Source organism: Gorilla gorilla, chromosome 10 (genome assembly GCF_029281585.2).
Source record: "Gorilla gorilla gorilla isolate KB3781 chromosome 10, NHGRI_mGorGor1-v2.1_pri, whole genome shotgun sequence".
NCBI lineage: Eukaryota > Metazoa > Chordata > Mammalia > Primates > Hominidae > Gorilla > Gorilla gorilla.
In genome coordinates this window covers 54139772-54160260 of record NC_073234.2, presented here as the reverse complement: position 1 = coordinate 54160260, position 20489 = coordinate 54139772, and the positions used below count along the sequence as shown (strand labels likewise).

The following is a 20489-nucleotide window of genomic DNA, read 5'->3' as shown; positions in this document are numbered from 1 at the left end:
CACCTAATGTACAACCATTTATTCTCTAAGTGAGGTAATGACATGATGATGGTCTATAGCAGATTGGAGACACCCTGTAAAATTAACATGTCTTACATCTTCCTATAATTATTTTATGTGTAAATTATTTAATATGCACAATGAAAAATAATTGTATACAACAAAGTGAACTGCTATGCCAGGCTCTGATCCAAAGAAATTGTATGGATTGGTTTTTGGCATCTAAGGGCACTTTAGCTTTTACTTCACATTAGTGAAACTATGTTCCTTTAAATTAGCTCACTAGAAATCTATACTAGTTAGAATAATGAAAACTTGAAATAAATAAGGTATATAGAACAAGAAAATATTCCTGATTCAATTGTTTCATGATTTCTACTAGCATATCACATTAATGTTTTGTTTCAAAATATGATGGTTACTTTCTCAACATGTTCCTATTTTAAAATGACCTTTACTATCAACATATCTACATGGTGTCAAGTAATTGGAAGGCAAATACAAAATTCATATAAATATTTGCAGACACACCCTGAGTGTGATGAGTCTTGATTACAAAAAAGATGTTGATAAGCTCTGTCCTCACCAATAATTATTTGTTCCTTTTGGAAAGGTACATAGTCTGTCAAAGCAACTGAATTATTTCTGGTCTGCAAATAAATTTAATGGAGCAAATACTTTCTAGGTGACAGTATGGGAAAGGTGACATTTTTATTATGGAAAGAGTGAAGGTCTGTTTTTTGATCTGCTGAAAAAAATAGATTGGCATAGAGTTTTTTTCTAGTCACAAAATTGAATATTTTATTTTGAGATGTTAATTTTCAAAAAACACCATCAGATAAGAAAATGAGTCTTTGTCATATACATTTTGTCCCAACTTTATAATAATTCATTACTAGTATAGTATAAGGTTTTAATAGGTAGTTAGATCATTTGAGCCAAATTATTTGCCAATCTAAATATTAATTATTCATTTATTGAAAATGTCAAAGTTGTGAGATCCTGGACTGTGTTAATCATGAGTGTTTTTTTAATTTAATTTTTTCTTTATTCAGAACAACATTAAGTAGCAAATAAAAAATACCACTGCAAGTCTAGGAAGATTTCAGAAGAAAGGAAAAAGCTTTATATTTTAGCACTTTTTAAAAACAGCTTTACTGAGACATAATTCATATATCAACAATTTACTCACTTAAAATGCACAATTCAATGGTTTTTAGTATATTCACAAATAGGTACAGCCATTGTCACAGTCAATTTGGGAATATTTTCATCACCTCAGAAAGAAACATTAATAAATTAACCAGATATGGTGGTGCATGCCTGTAGTCCTAGCTACTTGGGAGGCTGAGATGGGAGGACTGTTTGAGCTGATCTTGAGCTCCTGGGCTGAAGTGATCCTCCCACCATGGACTCCCAGAATGCTGGGATTACAGATAGGTGTCACTGTGCCTGGCCAGCATAATGTTTTCAAGGTTTATCCCTGTTGTAACATGTAGCAGTACTTCATTCATTTTTTTTATTATACTTTAAGTTCTAGGGTACATGTGCACAATGTGCAGGTTTGTTACATATGTATACATGTGCCATGTTGGTGTGCTGCACCCATTAACTCGTCATTTACATTAGGTATATCTCCTAATGCTATCCCTCCCCCCTACCTCCACCCCATGACAGGCCCCGGTGTGTGATGTTCCCCATCCTGTGTCCAAGTGTTCTCATTGTTCAATTCCCACCTGTGAGTGAGAACATGCAGTGTTTGGTTTTCTGTCCATGCGACAGTTTGCTCAGAATGTTGGTTTCCAGCTTCATCCACGTCCCTACAAAGGACATGAACTCATCCTTCTTTATGGCTGCATAGTATTCCATGGTGTGTATGTGCCACATTTTCTTAATCCAGTCTATCATTGTTGGACATTTGGGTTGGTTCCAAGTCTTTGCTATTGTGAATAGTGCCACAATAAACATACGTGTGCATGTGTCTTTATAGCAGCATGATTTATAATCCTTTGGGTATATACCCAGTAATGGGATGGCTGGGTCAAATGGTATTTCTAGTTCTAGATCCTTGAGGAATCGCCACACTGTCTTCCACAATGGTTGAACTACCTTATAGTCCCACCAACAGTGTAAAAGTGTTCCTATTTCTCCACAAACTCTCCAGCACCTGTTGTTTCCTGACTTTTTAATGATCGCCATTCTAACTGGTGTGAGATGGTATCTCATTGTGGTTTTGATTTGCATTTCTCTGATGCCCAGTGATGATGAGCATTTTTTTCATGTGTCTGTTGGCTGCATAAATGTCTTCTTTTGAGAAGTGTCTGTTCATATCCTTTGCCCACTTTTTGATGGGGTTGTTTGATTTTTTGTTGTAAATTTGTTTAAGTTCTTTGTACATTCTGGATATTAGCCGTTTGTCAGATGGGTAGATTGCAAAAATTTTCTCCCACTCTGTAAGTTGCCTGTTCACTCTGATGGTAGTTTATTTTGCTGTGCAGAAGCTCTTTAGTTTAATTAGATCCCATTTGTCAATTTTGGCTTTTGTTGCCATTGCTTTTGGTGTTATAGACATGAAGTCCTTGCCCATGCCTATGTCCTGAATGGTATTGCCTAGGTTTTCTTCTAGGGTTTTTATGGTTTTAAGTCTAACATGTAAGTCTTTAATCCATCTTGAATTAATTTTTGTATAAGATGTAAGGAAGGGATCCAGTTTCAGCTTTCTACATATGGCTACCCAGTTTTCCCAGCACCATTTATTAAATAAGGAATCCTTTCTGCATTGCTTGTTTTTGTCAGGTTTGTCAAAGATCAGATGGTTGTAGATGTGTGGTATTATTTCTGAGGGCTCTGTTCTGTTCCATTGGTCTATATCTCTGTTTTGGTACCAGTACCATGTTGTTTTGGTTACTGTAACCTTGTAGTATAGTTTGAAGTCAGGTAGCGTGATGCCCCCAGCTTTGTTCTTTTGGCTTAGGATTGTCTTGGGAATGCGGGCTCTTTTTTGGTTCCATATGAACTTTAAAGTAGTTTTTTCCAATTCTGTGAAGAAAGTCATTGGTAGCTGGATGGGGATGGCATTGAATCTATAAATGACCTTGGGCAGTATGGCCATTTTCACGATATTGATTCTTCCTGTCCATGAGCATGGAATGTTCTTCCATTTGTTTGTGTCCTCTTTTATTTCCTGGAGCAGTGGTTTGTAGTTGTCCTTGAAGAGGTCCTTCACATCCCTTGTAAGTTAGATTCCTAGGTATTTTATTCTCTTTGAAGCAATTGTGAATAGGAGTTCACAATCATGAGTGTTTTTAAAACCTTATTTTTACAAAACAACAGTATTGGTACTGGCATAAGGATAGTCATATAGATCAGTGGAATAGAATTGAGAGTCTAGAAATAAATCCACATGCCTATAGCCAGCTGATTTTCAACAGTGATGCGAAAACATTCAATGAGGGAAGAATAGTCTTTTCAACAAATAGTGCTGGGACAACTGCATAACCACATGCAAAAGAATAAAATAAATAAATATATTTACCTCACACCAAATATAAAAATTAATCCTAAATAGATCAAAGGCCTAAACTTAAGAGCTAAAACTACAAAATTCCTAGAAGAAAACAGAGTCGTAAATACTTGTGACCTTAGATTTGGTAATAATTTGTTAGTATGACAACAAGCAACAAAAGAAAAAATAGATAAATTGGACCTCATCAAAACTAAAAGCTTTTTGACTGGGCATGGTGGCTCACACCTATAATCCCAAAGTGTTGGGATTATAGGGAGATGAGAGGATTGCTTGAACTCAGAAGTTCAAGACCAGCCTGGACAACATAGTGAAACTGCATCTCTTAAAAAAAAAGAAAGAAAGAAAACTATTAAAAACTTTTGTGCTTCAAAAAACACTATCAGGGAAGTGAAAAGACAACTCATGAAATGGGAGACAGTGTTTGCAATCTGGCAAGAGACTTATGTCCAGAATATATATGAATTCCTACACCTCAATAATAAAAAGATTAGGCCGGGCGTGGTGGCTCACACCTATAATCCCAGCACTTTGGGAGGCTGAGGCGTGTGGATCATCTGAGGTCAGCCTGGTCAATATGGGAAAACCCTGTCTCCACTAAAAATACAAAAATTAGCCAGGCATGGTGGCAGGTGCCTGTAATCCCAGCTACTTGGGGGAGGCTGAGGCATGAGAATTGTTTGAACCCAGGAGGCGGAGGTTACATGAGCCAAGATCACACCACTGCACTCCAGCCTGGGGGATAGAGTGAGACTCTGTCTCCAAAATAATAATAATAATAAAATGATTAATTGCCCAATTAAAAAATAGAAAAATGATATTCATAGATATTTCTCCAAGGAAGATACACAAACGGTCAATAAGTACATGAAAAGATGCTCAACGTTATTAGTCATCAGAGAAATGCAAATGAAAGCTACAATGAGATACCACTTCACACCCACTAAGATAGCTAAAAACAAAAATTCAGATAACAAATGTTGACAAGGGTGTGGAGAAATTGGAATCCTCCTGTGCTGCTAGTGGAAATGTAAAATGATGCAGCCACTTTGGAAAATAGTCTGTTTTTCAAGCAGTTAAACAAGGAGTAACCATATGGTCCCGCAATTCTACTTCTAGGTATATACTCAAGAGAAGTGAAAGCATTTGCCCACACAAAATTTTGTATGCAAATGATTATAGCAGTATTATTTATAGTAGAAAAAAAGGTGGAAACAACTCAAATGTCCATCAACTGATGAATGGATTAAGAAAATGAGGTATATCTACATAGTGGAATATGTTATGGCCATAAAAAAGAATGAAGTACAGGCCAGACACAGTGGCTCATGCCTGTAATCCCAGCACTTTGGGAGGCTGAGGTGGGCGGATCACCTGGGGTCAGGAGTTCAAGACCAGCCCGGCCAACACGATGAAACCCGTTTCTACTAAAAATACAAAAATTAGCTAGGCATGGTGGCTAGTGCCTGTAATTCCAGCTACTCGAGAGGCTGAGGCAGGAGAATCACTTGAACCCGGGAGGCAGAGGTTGCAGTGAGCTGAGATCATGTCAATGCCTTCCAGTCTGGGTGACAGAGTGAAATTCCATCTCAAAAAATAATAATAATAATAATGAACTACAATACATGCTACAACGTGGATGAAGCTTGAAAACATTATGCTAAGTGGAAGAAGCCAGTCATAAAAGATCACACATTATATGATTCAATTTATGTGAAATGTTCTTAACAGGAAAATCTATAAAGACAGAAGGTAGATTCGTGGCTGCCTAGGGGTGGAAAAAATGGAAAAAATGGCGGTATAGAAAAGGGACATAGCTAAAGGGTATGTGGCTGCTTTCAGAGGTGATGAAAAATGTTCTAAAATTGTGGTGATGGTTCCACATGTCTGAAAATACTAAAAACCATTGAATTGTACATTTTAAATGGATAAAGTGTATGTTATGTGAATTATTTCTCCATAAAGCATTAAAAATGAGTGAAAAAATCTTATTCTTTAAACACAAGGAAAGAAACAATCCCGGTGATACATTGTTGGGGACGGTTTATAAATGAGACTTTGGCAGAAGGCAGGGGCTTCTCCCTTGTTTTTGCATGATTCCTTTCATGGCTACAAAGTTATGAATCGTTAGTGGGTACTCATTGCCCTGAAGGAGAGAATCTGCTCTGAAAACACTGACTCATTCAAAACCAAACCACTTCAGATCTTAAAAAAATGAAAACTAAAATGAAGCCCAAAGCAAACTGAGTACTTTAATTAATTTAAAATGTTGGAGGCTTTCTTTTTTTAAAGAAATCTCCTTTGCCATTTTTCTCCAATACGTAGAAATAAGATTGCATGTTTTACATGTTCTAATACATTTTTTAGTAGAAGAATAATTTAATCTAATTAAATGTCCAAAGAGAATTTTCTAGATGTTGACTTAAGTTGGCTGCTCTGCCTTAGGAAGTTCCTGCTGATGGGAGTAGTAGAGAAGTAATCAAGAGCACCATGGACTTAAGCTTCTTTCCTGTCTCTGTCAAAATAAGTGATAAAAGATGCTCTGAGCCGGTCGTGGTGGAGCTCACGCCTGTAATCCCAACACTTTGGAAGGCAAGGTGGGCAGATCACTTGAGGTCAGCAGTTCGAGACCAGCCTGGCTAACATGGTGAAACCCCGTCTCTACTAAAAATACAAAAATTAGCCGGGCATGGTGGTGGGCACCTGTAATCCCAGCTACTCGGGAGGCTGAGGCAGGAGAATCGCTTATACCTAGGGAGGTTGCAGTGAGCTAAAATCATGCCACTGCACTCCAGTCTGGGTGACAGAGCGAGACTCCATCTCAAAAAAAAAAAAAAAAAAGATGCTCTGAACTTCCCTTTTTTTTTCTCTAAAATGGGTATAATTATAGTTTGGTCCTCATGAAGTTATAAAAAACATTAATTGAAATAATAAAATGGACATTTAATACACAGTAATCACTCTAAATGCTTGCCATTGTTACTTTAAATTAGGTGTTCATCTCTTGGCCTAATTACACATATTGTTGGAGAATGTGTATACAATCTAGTGATTCACTCTGGCCTTTTTTTAAGCACCACAGCAGATTTACCACTGACATACAGGTTTACACCACAGAAAATTTGCTTCATTTGTAATTGCAGCCAGTGTGTCTCCCTGATGGGCAGAAAGCCAACTGGATCCATATACTCCCTTGATCCAGAACTTTACATTTCACATTGTCTGGATGTGACTTACATCGTAATTGCTCAAACTATATTTTGTTATGTGTGAAAAATAAATGTCTTCCTTATGTCCTCAGTAATAGAAAATCATTAAACATCTTGCAGCTGCTTAATCTTTTAGTCAAGATATTTAGTATGGAAAACTAGAGTAATGGAGGCTTTCTCCTTTCAACTCTTTACTCTTAGCCAGTATCATTCTTTTTTAAAAAATGAACATTTTCCTAAGGCATTGAGCATCTTTTCTGTAGGCTATAGTTGAGTCTTTCAAATCTGGAAAATAAGAATTTGGAGATGGATACAAACCTTGGCACTGATGATAGGTGATTTACAAGTCTGTCTTGCTCTCACGTGCAGAGCTTGGCTGTACAATGCAAATCTTGTCAAAAATCTGTTCAATGATTAGATTTATTAAGCACTCTGCAATGTCCTATCTATTTTTGAGGACTCACTAAAGAATGTCACTGACCTCCTGGAGATTATAATCCTCTAAATCAAAAACAAAAACCATGAGCTCATTTTCTTTTGCTACTTTCTCATTGTAGTGGAGATATCTGAGTTTCATGGGAAGCATACCATAGGGTAAGAAGCAGAATGCAGAAAATAAGCCTTTTAGTTAGAACGAAGAATTATTTGTCATCTGCTTTATGTAGAAATCCTACTTTCTAGCATAATTACATGGTTATGTCACAGTTGAGACAAAATAGGGAGATTGTTAGTTTTCCACAAAACAAGGTAATGTCTTTGATAGCAGTCACATTGAAGAGATCCACATTCAGTTACAGCTAGTGGTCAAAAAACCTTTCTTAACAACTGTTGTTAGGTAAAAAAGTGCTTTCATGTTACCGAACACTAAAAATTGTTTTGTAAGATATAATAGACGTTACTTGAGCTCTAATTGCTCCTTCTAGCCAGGGTGTGAACATAGCCTCATATAAATCCGACTCTACCCAAGCATAGTTGTATTTTATCCATGCACAGTTCAAACAAAGGTGCTTAATTTTTTTATGATTTTTTTAATTTTTTTATTATCTATAGAGAATAGAGATTGCACAAACATTTCCCTTTAAAAATTTGATATATGGTTAAGATATACACAGTTTCATAGAATCAACAAAACAATGTACCAAAATTCTATAGTAAGTCCACCAGTACATCAAAAAAAATTAATAACAGTTTCTTTTCCCTTAATGTATTTTATATTCAGATAAAAACTCAGTGGATATAAGAAGGCAAGAACAAAAGTTGAATATGCATATTTGTTACAGCGAGTGTTCTAAACACAGGTGATAGAGCCAGGGCATCACAAGCCTTAAGTAACTTTTTTCTTCTCTTTTTGTATCTATTATACTTTCATTTTACAAAATCAGTATCATGCTTATCTACAATTTTGAATTCTCTCTTTCATTCAAATTTTCGTTGTAACTTGGCCTTTCTCTCATGTTATTAAGTATCCTCTGAAAACACTTTAGTGGCTACTTGATATTTTATGAATGCATCATTGTTTATTTATCCACTCCCTATTTTTAGAAATTTTGTTGTTTCTATTTTGGGCTACTATAAAAACAGTGCAATGAACATCTTTGTACTTACATTTTTAACAACTTCATTGATGTATAATTGACATACAATCAACTGCACATAAAATATCTAACTTGACAAGTTTTCACACATGTATACCGCCCACAAGGCTAACACTACAATCACAATAATGAACATATCTAACATCCCAAAAAGTTCTCTCATGTCCCTAGCAGTCCCTCCTTGCTTTTCACCCTCATCTCTAGGAAATCATTAACTGCCTTTTGCCACTATAGACTAGTTTTAATTTTTTATAATTTTACATAATGGAATCATATAATATGTACTCTTTTGTCTAGTTTTTTCACTCAGCATAATTACTTTAAGATTCATGCATGTTGTTTTATGTATCAATAGTTACTCCTTTTTATTGCTGAACACTATTCCATTGCATGGATATACCAAAATGTGTTTATTCATTCACCTGTTGACAAGCATTTGTGTTTTTCTGTTTTTTTGCTATTACAAATAAAGTTCCTATAAACATTCATCTGTAAGTCTTTGTATATACATGAGGTTTTTTTTTTTGTATACAATTGAGTTTACACTTTGTTCTTGTATCCTGCTTTTATTTCTCTGGGGAAGATAAGTAGGAGTGGAATGGCTGGGTCATGTGAGAGTTGTATGACTTTTTAAGAAATGAATCAGCAGTATATGAGCATTCCAGTTGCTCAACATGCTTACCAGCACTTGTTATGATCAGTCTTTAAATTTAGGCATTCTAAATAGAGTGTGGTAATATCATATTGTGTTTTTAATTTGCATTTTACTAATGATTATAAGCAAACTTTCATGTCCTTATTTGCCATCTGTATTTATCTTTGGTGATGTGGCTGTCCTAATCTGTTTCCCTTTTTTAAAAAATTGAATGGGTTTGTATGATAGAGTTGTGGGAGTTCTTTATATATTCTCAATACAGGTTCTTAACAGGTAAGTGATGAGTAAATATTCTCTCCCAATCTGTGCTTGAATTTTCAGTCTCTTAACAGTGCTTTCTAAATAGCAGATATTCTTAATTTTGGTGAAGTCCAACATACCAAGTTTTGTTGTGTGGAGGGTATTTTTGGTGTCAAACCTGAGAAATCTTTGCCTAACTCAAGTTCATAAAGGATTTCTCCCATGTTTTCTTTTAGAAATTTTTTAGCCCTTTGTTTTACATTTTGGTCAATGATTCATTTTGTGTTAATTTTCTTACACTGCCAAAGTATGGAGAGTCATTTTTTGTTTGTGTATTGATTGCAAATTGTTCCATTACCATTTGTTGAAAAAACTTCCCTTTCTCTAGTAAATTCCCTTTGTACCCCTGCAAAAATCAATTGACCATATATGTGTGGAGATATAGACTTTCTGGTCTTGCTATTCTGTTCTATTGATTTATTTGTCTATGTGATGGCAATACCATACTATTTTGACTACTGTTGCTTTTTAATACATCTTAATATCAGGTGGTATTAGCCCTCCACTTTTGTTCTTTTGCATTTCTTGACTACTTTAGGTCTTTTGAATTTTTGTATGAAGTTTATGATTAGCTTGTCGATTTTGACAAGAGGTCTGCTGGGTACATAATTGAGATTGTGTTCAATCTATACATCAATTTGAGGATAATAGACATCTTAATATCAGGTAATATTAGCCCTCCCTTTTGTTCTTTTGCTTTTCTTAACTACTTTAGGTCTCTTGAATTTTCATATGAAGTTTATGATTAGCTTGTCGATTTTGACAAAAGGTCTGCTGGGTACATGATTGAGATTGTGTTCAATCTATACATCAATTTGAGGATAATAGACATCTTAATAGTGCTGAGTCTTCTGAACCATAAACATGGTATATCTTTACACTTACTTAGATCTTTACCTTTTCTAAGCAGTGTTTTGTAGTTTTCAGTGTACAAGTCTTGGACAGCTTTTGTCAGATTCATTCCTAAGTATTTTGTATTTTGATGCTATTATAAAGGGAATTATGTTTTTAATTTTAATTTCTGATTGTTCACTGCCAGTGCATAGAAATACAATCGAGTTTACATTTTGTTCTTGTATCCCACAATTTTGCTTAACTCATTTACTAGTTCAAATCGTTTTTTAAAATGTTTCATAGGATTTTCTACATATAAAGATATCTACAAATAAACTCAATTTTATCTCTTCCTTTCCAATCATTTCAAAAACTTCTTTCAAAAATCACATTTTTTTCTTATTGCATTGCTTGATACTCTAGTATAATGTTCAATAGAAGTGGTAAGAGTGAACTGTCTTGCCTTGTCAATCTTACAAAGAAAACATTCAGTCTGCCTTTCATCATTAGGTATGATGATAACTGTAAGGCTTTTCTGTAAAGAAAAAAAATTTTTTTCAGGTTGAGGACTTTCCCGTCTATTCCTAGCTTAATGTGAGTTTTTATAAGGAATGCATGTAGGATTTTGCCAAATGCTTTCTTTGTATCTATTGAGATGATCACATGTTTTTCATTTTAGTCTGTTAATATGAATTACATTGATGGTTTTCTATTGCTAAAACTACCTTGTATTCCTGGAGTAAACCCACTTGTTATGAACTATTATCCTATTTATGTAATGTTACATTCAATTTGCTAAACTTTTGTTAAGCACTTCTGCATTAAGTTTCATGAGGGATATTGGTGTGTACATTTCTTTTCTTACAACATCTTTGGTTTTGGTATCAACATAATGCTGGCCTGCTATGAGTTGGGAAGTATTTATTCCCCAGTAATTCCCCTGCAAACTTTTGTAAAATTAGTATTATTTCTTCCTTAAATATTTGGTCAGATTTACCAAAGAAGCCATCTGAGCCTGGAATTTTCTTTGTGGAAAGGTTTTAATTTCAATTTCAATTTATTTAATTGATATAGAATTATTTAGGTTGTTTATTTCTTCTTAAATTAGCTTTCATAGTCTGTGTCTTTCAAGGAATTCATCTATGTCATCTAAGTTGTCAAATTTATTTGCATAAAATTCTTCATAATATTCCCTAATTATTCTTTTTACACTCTGTTGAGTCCATAGTGCTGTTAGCTTTTCCATTCCTGATGCTGGTCACTTGTTTCTTTTCTCACTCTTCTTTTTTGTTGTTTTGGCTAGAGGTTTATTCAATGTAGTTGATTTTTCTCAAAGAATCTGTTTTTTGTTTCATTTATTTTCTCTGTTGTTTTTCAGTTTTCTATTTCACGCATACTCACTCTGATCTTTATTATTTCATTTCTTCTGCTGATTTGGGGTTATATTTGCTCTTTATTTTCTAATACTTGAGGTGGAAGCTAAAGTCATTGACTTCAGATCCTTCTTCTTTTTGAATGTAGTCATTTTAGCACTATAAACTGTCCTTTATGAACTGCATCAGCTGCATCCCATAAATTTTGATACACTTTTACATTCAGACTGAAATATTTTATAATATTTTATTTACATTTACATACAGATTGAAATCTTTTATAATTTCCGTTTGATTTCTTCTATTACCCAGGGGATGTTTAGAGTGTGTTATTTAGTTTCCAAATACTTGAGAACTTTCTAGCTATCTTTCTGTTTTTTATTTATTTCTTTTTTTTTTTGAGAAGTCTCGCTTTGTAGCCCAGGCTGGAGTGCAGCGGTACGATCTTGGCTCAGTGCAGCCTCCGCCTCCCAGGTTCAAGCGATTCTCCTGCCTCACCCTCCTGAGTAGCTGGGACTACAGGCATGTGCCACCACACCCGGTTAATTTTTTGTATTTTTTAGTAGAAACGGGGTCTCACCGTGTTAGCCAGGATGGTCTCAATCTCCTGACCTCGTGATCTGCCCACCTCGACCTCCCAAAGTGCTAGGATTACAGGTGTGAGCCACCACACCCGGCCTCTGCTTTTTATTTCTAATTTAATTCGATTTTGGTAAAATAGTATACTTTATAAAACTTAAATTCTTTAACATTTATTTAGATATGTTTTATGTCTTAGAATGTTGCCTATCATGGTAAATGTTCCATGTGTATTTGAAAGGAATGGGAATTCTGCTGTTGTTGGGTGGAGTGTTCCATAAGTTCCAGTCAGGTCAAATTGATTGATAGTGTTGTTCAAGTCTTTGATATACTCACTGATTTCCTGTCTATATGTTTCGACTGTTGAGAGTGCACATTCATTTTTGCATTACGATACCGCTTTATGCTTCATTAAAGTTTTGTAGGAGAACAGTGCTGTCATGTCTTCTGATAGATCTTGGAATCATTGATGCATGGTTGCATCCTTCATTAATAAAGCAACATAAAAACAATACTTAGAAAAGTTATTCTGTAAATTTAGATCTTTAAATAAAAGAATGAAATTGTTGGCTGATTATGCCAATTTGAGTCAGGTCAAATTTATGAAATAATATGGTGGTATGAGCACTGTGGTTCAAGGGCTGATTATAGCAATTTGGTGATTTCAACTTAACTTTTTTTTTCAGTTGTAGAAATGATTCCTCAAATAAAATTTTACTAGGAACTTAAATACATACAACAGATAAAAGTCTCTTATCTGTTTAAAAGTGTTTGAGGAACAAAAAATGGAGAAGGCACCTTCTTTATCTAGACTCCAACTCTTCAGCCTCACTCTGGGCCGCCTTACTCTTCTCTTAGAGGCAACCCATGACGTACCTCAGCTGAAGTGTTAAGGCGTCATGGAGAGCGCTGAAAACCAGAGATCTACCCAAATATTCTGCTAAGCAAGAAAAGAAAGATCCCATTGCAAATATTTACTGAAGTAAAATGGTAAACAGATTTCAACTCTTGTATCAACAATATAGATTGGCAAGCTGTCTAGAGAACTGTTTGAAAAAAATGTCTGAAGTTGATTTCTGTCTCAGCAGTAAAATAAAAGAACATGTTTAATTATTGATGTCTGCAAAGGATGCAGGTGTGGTAACTGGAAGAGGAACTGTCATGCATTTGAGATTCCTAGTCTTGAGATATAGACAAATCTGATGTTCAAAGCTGGCTTTACATGATATCTTCTGAGTTGAATTATATGTTTGGAAAATTAGACAAACCATGCGATGGGGTTAGTGAGGCTTTTCTGCATAGAAAACAACAGGGAATGCTTAGCAAGGTAGAGGTTTTTATAAGGACACTTGGGAAAGTGAGGAAGTGCAGAAAGCCATCTCTGAATTTCCTTCAAATAGTCCTGGGTGGTCTGGCAAAGAAACTGGGAAGCTGGCATCCACAGCTCCTTTCTCCATCTCTCAGCTGCTCTCTTCTTTCGTTTCATTGTTCCTGCCTTAACAAACTAATTCTAATTCTCTTTGCCTACAAGCCTTCTGCTTTCTGCCTTCCTTTGGTACTCTATTTCCCTGCCATATTCCTATCTGTACATCTCAAGTTAAAATTCCCTTAAGGGAGGGCACAGTGGCTAACACCTATAATCCCAACACTTTGGGAGGCTGAGGCAGGTGGATCTCTTGAGCTCAGGAGTTTGAGATCAACCTGGGCAACATGGTGAAACCCTGTCTCCATGAAAAATACAAAAATTAGCCAGGTGTGGTGGCTTGCGCCTGTGGTCTTAGCTACCTGTGGTTCCAGCTACTTAAGAGGCTGAGGTAGGAGGATCGCTCGAGCTCAGGAGGCAGAGGTTGCAGTGAGCCATAATCACACCACTGTACTCCAGCCTGGGTGGCAGAGCGAGACCCTGTCTCAAAATAAAATAAAATAATAAAATTTTTAAAATATTCCCCACAGAGAGTAATAGGTCAACACTTCAGAATGGCATGCCCCTCCTATCCTAGTCCTAGCCAATTAAAAAAAAATTTTTTTTAAAGAAAAAAAAGAGTGGCATGCCCCCTTGGGTGGGATTCTCATGCCAGGTTGTATAAATACCACTGGGCAGTCTAAAGAGAGCTCCTGAAATCAGATGCCCATTCCTAGTCCAATCACCTGTGACTATAGTGGCGGAATCACAAGGTACAAAGGATGGAGAGGAGACCATGCCTCTGGCTGGAGCTCCGAGGGACCCCAGTGGGGAGTGGTGTGCCTAGTAGGCACCTGTCCATTTCAACCATCAATAGTGTAGTGTACACACTGATTGGACTTGCATGGCTTCAAATGAAGAAAAATTTTCTTATAATGAGCAAAAGCAGTGGTTTTCAAACTGTGCTTGGCAAAACGTCTTGAGTTCTGCCCAAAGAAGAGACTTAGTAGGTAAGACTCTGACTTCCTTGTTCCCTTTTCATCTAGAGCACTTTCATATTATTCAGTTTTATATATGGGTCTTTTAAAAATAAAATTTCACTTGAAGTTAACATTCTACTGTTCAAAAGTAGTTTGAGAGCCATTGAGTTGTAGGAACACAAAAAACTTTTGTTTGGCTAATTTTTTTAAGTGGTAAGGCTTTATTTTAAAAGGTTAGGAGTTAATACACACAATAAAATAAAAGGTCACTTAATATATTTTACCCAATTTTTTGTAAAACAAAAAAAGGGTAGGGTAGATAGGAAAATTGAAATTGGTTATTTCACAACATTATATTCTTAATCACAATTGTTTTTGTGTCTTGGATGTTATTAATGAAAATTGTTTAATTATGATTTTCACTATATGTTTGAGGCTAAATGTGGTGGCTCACACCAGTAATCCCACCACTTTGAGAGGCCAAAGTAAGAGGATCACTTAAGGTTAGGAGTTTGAGACCAGCCTGGGCAACATAGTGAAATCCCATCTCTACAAAAATAAAATAAAATAATTTTACAATTAGCCAGATGTGTTGGTGCACATCTGTAGTCCCAGCTACTTAGGAGGCTAAGGCAGGAGGATTGCTTGAGCTCAGGAATTCAAGGCTGCAGTGAGCTGTGATTATGCTACCCCACTCCAACCTGGATAACAAAGTAAGATCCTGCCTCTAGAAAATAAAACAGAAAAATTTCATGTCTTTATCAGAAGAATTAACTTTAGCATTAAAGAAAAAAAAGAAAAGAAGTGTGTGGTCAGTAGGATGAACATTTTTATAGCAATGATCAGATTATACATTCTTAAGGGTTAAGATACATGTTATTAGTGCTGTTATGTTTTGTTTTATTTACAGATACAGATTATTATTCTCACATCAGAGTAAAAGTCATATTAATCAGCTATTTACAATTAACGAAGATGATTGAGATGTGTCAAGCAATTACATACATTACTTAAATGTTAAGTCAGTGCATACTTGTATTTTAATATAATAATCATATTCAGTATGTTCAGTCATCTGCCAAAAACAGTTTTTAAAAACTGAAGATATCTCGATCATATTTATGAATTTGAGTTACTTTTATAATTGAGAAAACATATCCTTATTCTATCACTTGAGGCATTCCAATATCTATCACTTACTTAAAAGGTGATTCATCCAATAAAAATGTCAAGCCATTGTCACTTGCTGGCATAGCAAGTAAAACTATCTGAAACTCCTAGGCATTCCACTCCTTAGGCTAAGGAAAGATACTTCACCCGCCCACTCCAATCCTTGACCTCAGAATGCCCCCAAAACGCCCTCCTTAATCAGTACAAGAACCTTTGCCTCCTCTCAGAAACTCAGTGTATCTATGGCTTAAGCAGAAAATTATTCAATTCGTTCTATTTTCATAGAAAACTTGTTAGGGTAAATGTGTAAAAAGTTGCAGCTCCTCATCTGGCAGAGCATCCAGGTGTGTACACCATTGTCCTTCATCAGTAGTGGCTGGAATTGTTCCAGATAATTCTCACTGTTGACACCACAGAGCACAAAATGGAAAGGGGAGAAAGGTTGGAAGGAGCAACATGGGTAGGAAAGGGTTTTCTCCATGGATCATTTCCAGTTTTATCCTGCATCCTGATTGTGCTGACACTATTGTCATGTTTTACTTCTTTTTTTTTTGAGAAGGAGTCTCACTCTGCTGCCAGGCTGTAGTGCAGTGGCGCAATCTCGTCTCACTGCAACCTTCGACTCCCTGGTTCAAGCAATTCCCCTGCCTCAGCCTCCCGAGTAGCTGGGATTACAGGCATGCGCCACCACATCCAGCTACTTTTTGTATTTTTAGTAGAGATGGGGTTTCACCATGTTGGCCAGGGTGGTCTCGATCTCCTGACCTCGTGATCCACCCACCTCCACCTCCCAAAGTGCTGGGATTACAGGCGTGAGCCACCGCGCCCAGCCTGTCATGTTTTACTTCTATTTAGTTATACTTACGTAAAAAATAGGGAAGTTGAAGTGAAAGGCAGATGTCCTGGCCAGTAATGAACTTTGCATGGAAAGTCATTAGCATCGAGTGGAAACATTGTGATTTTCCCAGTGCTTTTTGTTTTTTAAAAAAACACTAACTGGCTGCCAGTAGTCATGTTAATACATAGTAAATTACCTGTCCCTTTTTGTGAACTCTCTCATTTGCATGTGAGCTTCTTCTAAACAAGTCAGTTGAGATGGAGCTTTGATTTACTGAAGTGGCTGTACATAAACACAGTTATGGGGAAAAGTAATAGCACCACAAAACCATTATATTGATTAATTTTTATTTCCATGTGTACTTAAGCTTGGCAATCTGGAGCTTTGATCTAGTATATCCAAATTAAAAGTAAGGTTCTAATAAAATTTTTTCCTCTGCAACAAATACCCCTGTGTAAATGGCCCAATACTATGGGGGAATTAAACGGCTTGCACTTGGGTTTATAATTGAAAGTTTGAATGCAGTCTTTACATTATCAGGAAAGCAATCCATCTCACCCAGGATGGTTTATTTGAAGTCATCAGGCTGAGGAATGGGCTCCATCTGACAGTGAAGTCAGTTTAGCCATTGTACTATGTGTAAGTCAATTTCCAGACAACCCTAACTAAACACAACCCTACCCAAATGCCCCAGAACCTGTGTTGTCAGTCAGAAGGAAGACTGGAGGGACACTATATATGTGACTCAGCCCAAGTGCAGCACTGGTACTGCAGTAAAACCTAAGCCATGAGCTTCTGAGGCAGGAGAGTAATGTCCCCTAAATATCAGCATTGCTATGAAAGGAGAACCAAAATCTAACTGGTACAAATATCTAGCCAATGTCTGTGGAATTTTTGAAAGTTAAGAGTCTTTTTGTTAAAGATTATCATTCAAAATACAGTACATTCAAGGGGGGAAATGGTGATATGGTGATCTCATAACACTGATACATAGTTCAATATACTATTCTACTTTAATATGTTTAACATTTTTCATATGTAAAGCTTCAAAATACAATATATAAGATAATTTTCCCCTGTTTCTTACAAAGGGGACTGTATTTTCTTTACATGTAGTTACATAAAATAATGCAGAGTTAATTTAAATCATGAAAACAAACATTATTTCCTGACTCTTTATTTTCATATATTTGTAAATATGTGCAAAAAAATTTGGAATTCAACCCTTGATAAGCTAAATTAAAAGAGACAACATGATGTCTGCAAACACATTTTCCAAGTATTTCAAGGTCCATGATTTCTGTGGTAGGGATTGTACTCAGAGACTAAAGATAATTCTGTCCCTATCCTAGAAGGATTTGATGTGATGGATCCTCTGATGTGGCATCCCTTGTACAGGGCCCTGAAAAAACAGAAATAAAATCGATACATGTTTGGACCAAAAGTAGGCATGTAATGTTCAGTTCAGCAATAATGATTTAGGTTTAATTATAGGAGTGGAGCAAGGTAGGGATGGTGGGTACATCATGCCCGTGAGACTTGAAAGAATGACTGTGTGAGATGTGGGTTCAAGCCTGATAATCTCATACTCACTGAAACCTGTTCAGAGTTTGCACTAATAAAATCCTGGTGTGCATTAAATAAGCCACAGCTCAAACTGTGTTTAATATCACAGTATGAGCAAAAATTATACCCAGATATATTACTTGTCAGGGCAAGGGAAAGAAGGGAATCCTAGTGATGACTTTTAAGATACTATTTCCAGCAACCAAGGTCCTTGTTATGGACTGAATGTTTCTGTCCCCTAAAAAGTTTATATATTGAAATCCTAATCCCTGATATGATGCTATTATGAAGTGGAACCTTTAGGAGGTGATTTAGGCTCTAGCCTCATGAATGGGATTAGTGCCCTTATAAAGGAGACCCCAGGGAGCTCTCTCCCTCTCTTTCTGCCATGTGAGGATACGAGAAGATGGCAGGTTGCAACCTAGAAGAAAACCCTCACTAGAACCCAACAATGCTGGCATCTGATTTTGGGCTTCCGGAACTGTAATAAATGAATTTCTGTTGTTTATAAGCCACCCAGTCTATGGCACTTTGTTAAAGTGGCCCAAACGAACTAAGACAGTCCCTGACTGTATTATGATGTGAATAATCAATCCAGATGTAACAGCATCTTCAGATGCCCGAGGGTACATTCCGTGACATCATGGGCATTTTGTGTCACACTCAGAGAATGAAAAGGAGATTTGGAAAGTGCAAGGCCTTTATGAAATTAGTACAGGAGATTTCAAAATTTACTTTGTAGATATAATTGTGTGTTTGTTTTCCCTTATCAACATGAAACTTTTTCCTTTCTTCTTTTCTTCCTTTTGTCCTTCCTTCCTTTCTTCCTTCAATTATTTTTCTTCAATTCAGTGAAATATAGAGAAGATATCCCTTATTAATATTTAAAACAAACGAACACAAAATACATGTATCTGGCTAGAAAATATTAACTTTAAACAGGGCAAAAACATACAAAACAGAAATTCAAGCTACCTCTCCCCACCTGCATTGACCCCTTCCCATCTAATCTTTCACCTCAAAGAAAATTGCTGTTTAACAAAGTCTTAGGTCTGGTGCAGTGGCTCATGCCTGTAATCCCAGCATTTTGGGAGGCTGAGGCAGGTGGATCACAAGGTCAACAGATCGAGACCATCCTGGTCAACAAGGTGAAACCCCATCTCTACTAAAAATACAAAAATTAGCCGGGCGTGGTGGCGGGCGCCTGTAGTCCCAGCTACTCGGGAAGCTGAGGCAGGAGAATTGCTTGAACCCCAGAGGCAGAGCTTGCAGTGAGCTGAGATTGTGTCACTGCACTACAGCCTGGTGACAGAGTGAGACTCTATCTCAAAAAGATATATACATACCAAATATTGAGAATCATTTCATATACATACATTACAGTATCTTTTAGGAACCAGTATTTGCACCGACGGATTTAACTTTATTTCACCAATCTCTACTGATAGGAATTGGTCATTTAGTTTGTTGCCATTACAAATAATGCTTTAATTAATGAGTTTGGTGTCCATGTCCATAGATCTAGGTGAACTTCCATCACTATATTCCTGTAGTAAATTTCATACAATGGGTTTGTTCCTTCAAAGGATATATGCAATTAAGATTTTTATTTAAAGTACCAGCTAGTATGTTAAAGAAAGTTAATTTTTTTATTATTTTTATTTTTATTTTTTTGCACCATGAACACATGCACTTTATTGAATGACATTGTAGAAAAGTGTGTGAGGATAAAGGGCTGATACAGGACTCAGCTTTGGGGGCGGGGCAAGGAATGGAAGGCGGAGTGCATGGGAGACAGGTTGTGGGCAGAGCTCCTGGCCTGGATGCTGTCTCCTGTTCTGTCGAGAGACTTGGAAGATCAGCACTGAGATGGTGATGAGCAGAATGGTCAGGAGGATGCCCAGAGCCAGGGCCCAGACGTTCAGGCACTTGGCAGTGGAGACACAGGCCTGGGCCCCAGTCAGGTCGCCAACCATCTTCGTGTCCATAGACTTCTTGTCCTAGACTTCCCAGAGTAGGTGAATGCTATGAAGTCCGGGCAGCAGGAATTCATGAAGAGGGTGTTGAATAGGGACCAGATGACATGGTCGGGCACGGAGGTCTCACTGCAGATGTGGATCATAGTGAACGCTGGAGGCACAGGGTTGTGGAGTGCCCCCAGCACAGCCACCTCATGATTCTCCTTGAGCATCTCATGGTTGGTGGAGTGGCCGGTGTTGGCGAGAGTGAAGAGGGTTTGGACAGTGTGGTTCATGGTATCCAGGGAGAACCAGCTGTGGTTGGGTTGCTGGGATGGTTCTCCAAGAAAAAAAAAAAGATTTTTATAGATAAGAACAGGTTACTCTCCAGGAGAGCATTCAAAGTTACACTTCCACCAAAAGGGTACAGTAGCCTTTTTTCCTCCATACTTTCACCAGTACTCACCACTCAATTTCTTTCTTTCTTTTTTTTTGGCCAATTTGATA

General features: G+C 36.7%; 1 protein-coding gene and 1 pseudogene across 1 annotated transcript in view; one reads left to right on the top strand and one right to left on the bottom strand.

Annotated features, from left to right (window-relative positions):
* Positions 1 to 20489, top strand: part of PCED1B (PC-esterase domain containing 1B) — a 156712-nt gene that overhangs the window by 36210 nt on the left and 100013 nt on the right. The gene's annotated exons all lie outside the window — the stretch shown is intronic.
* Positions 19719 to 20308, bottom strand: LOC101152222 (interferon-induced transmembrane protein 3-like; annotated as a pseudogene).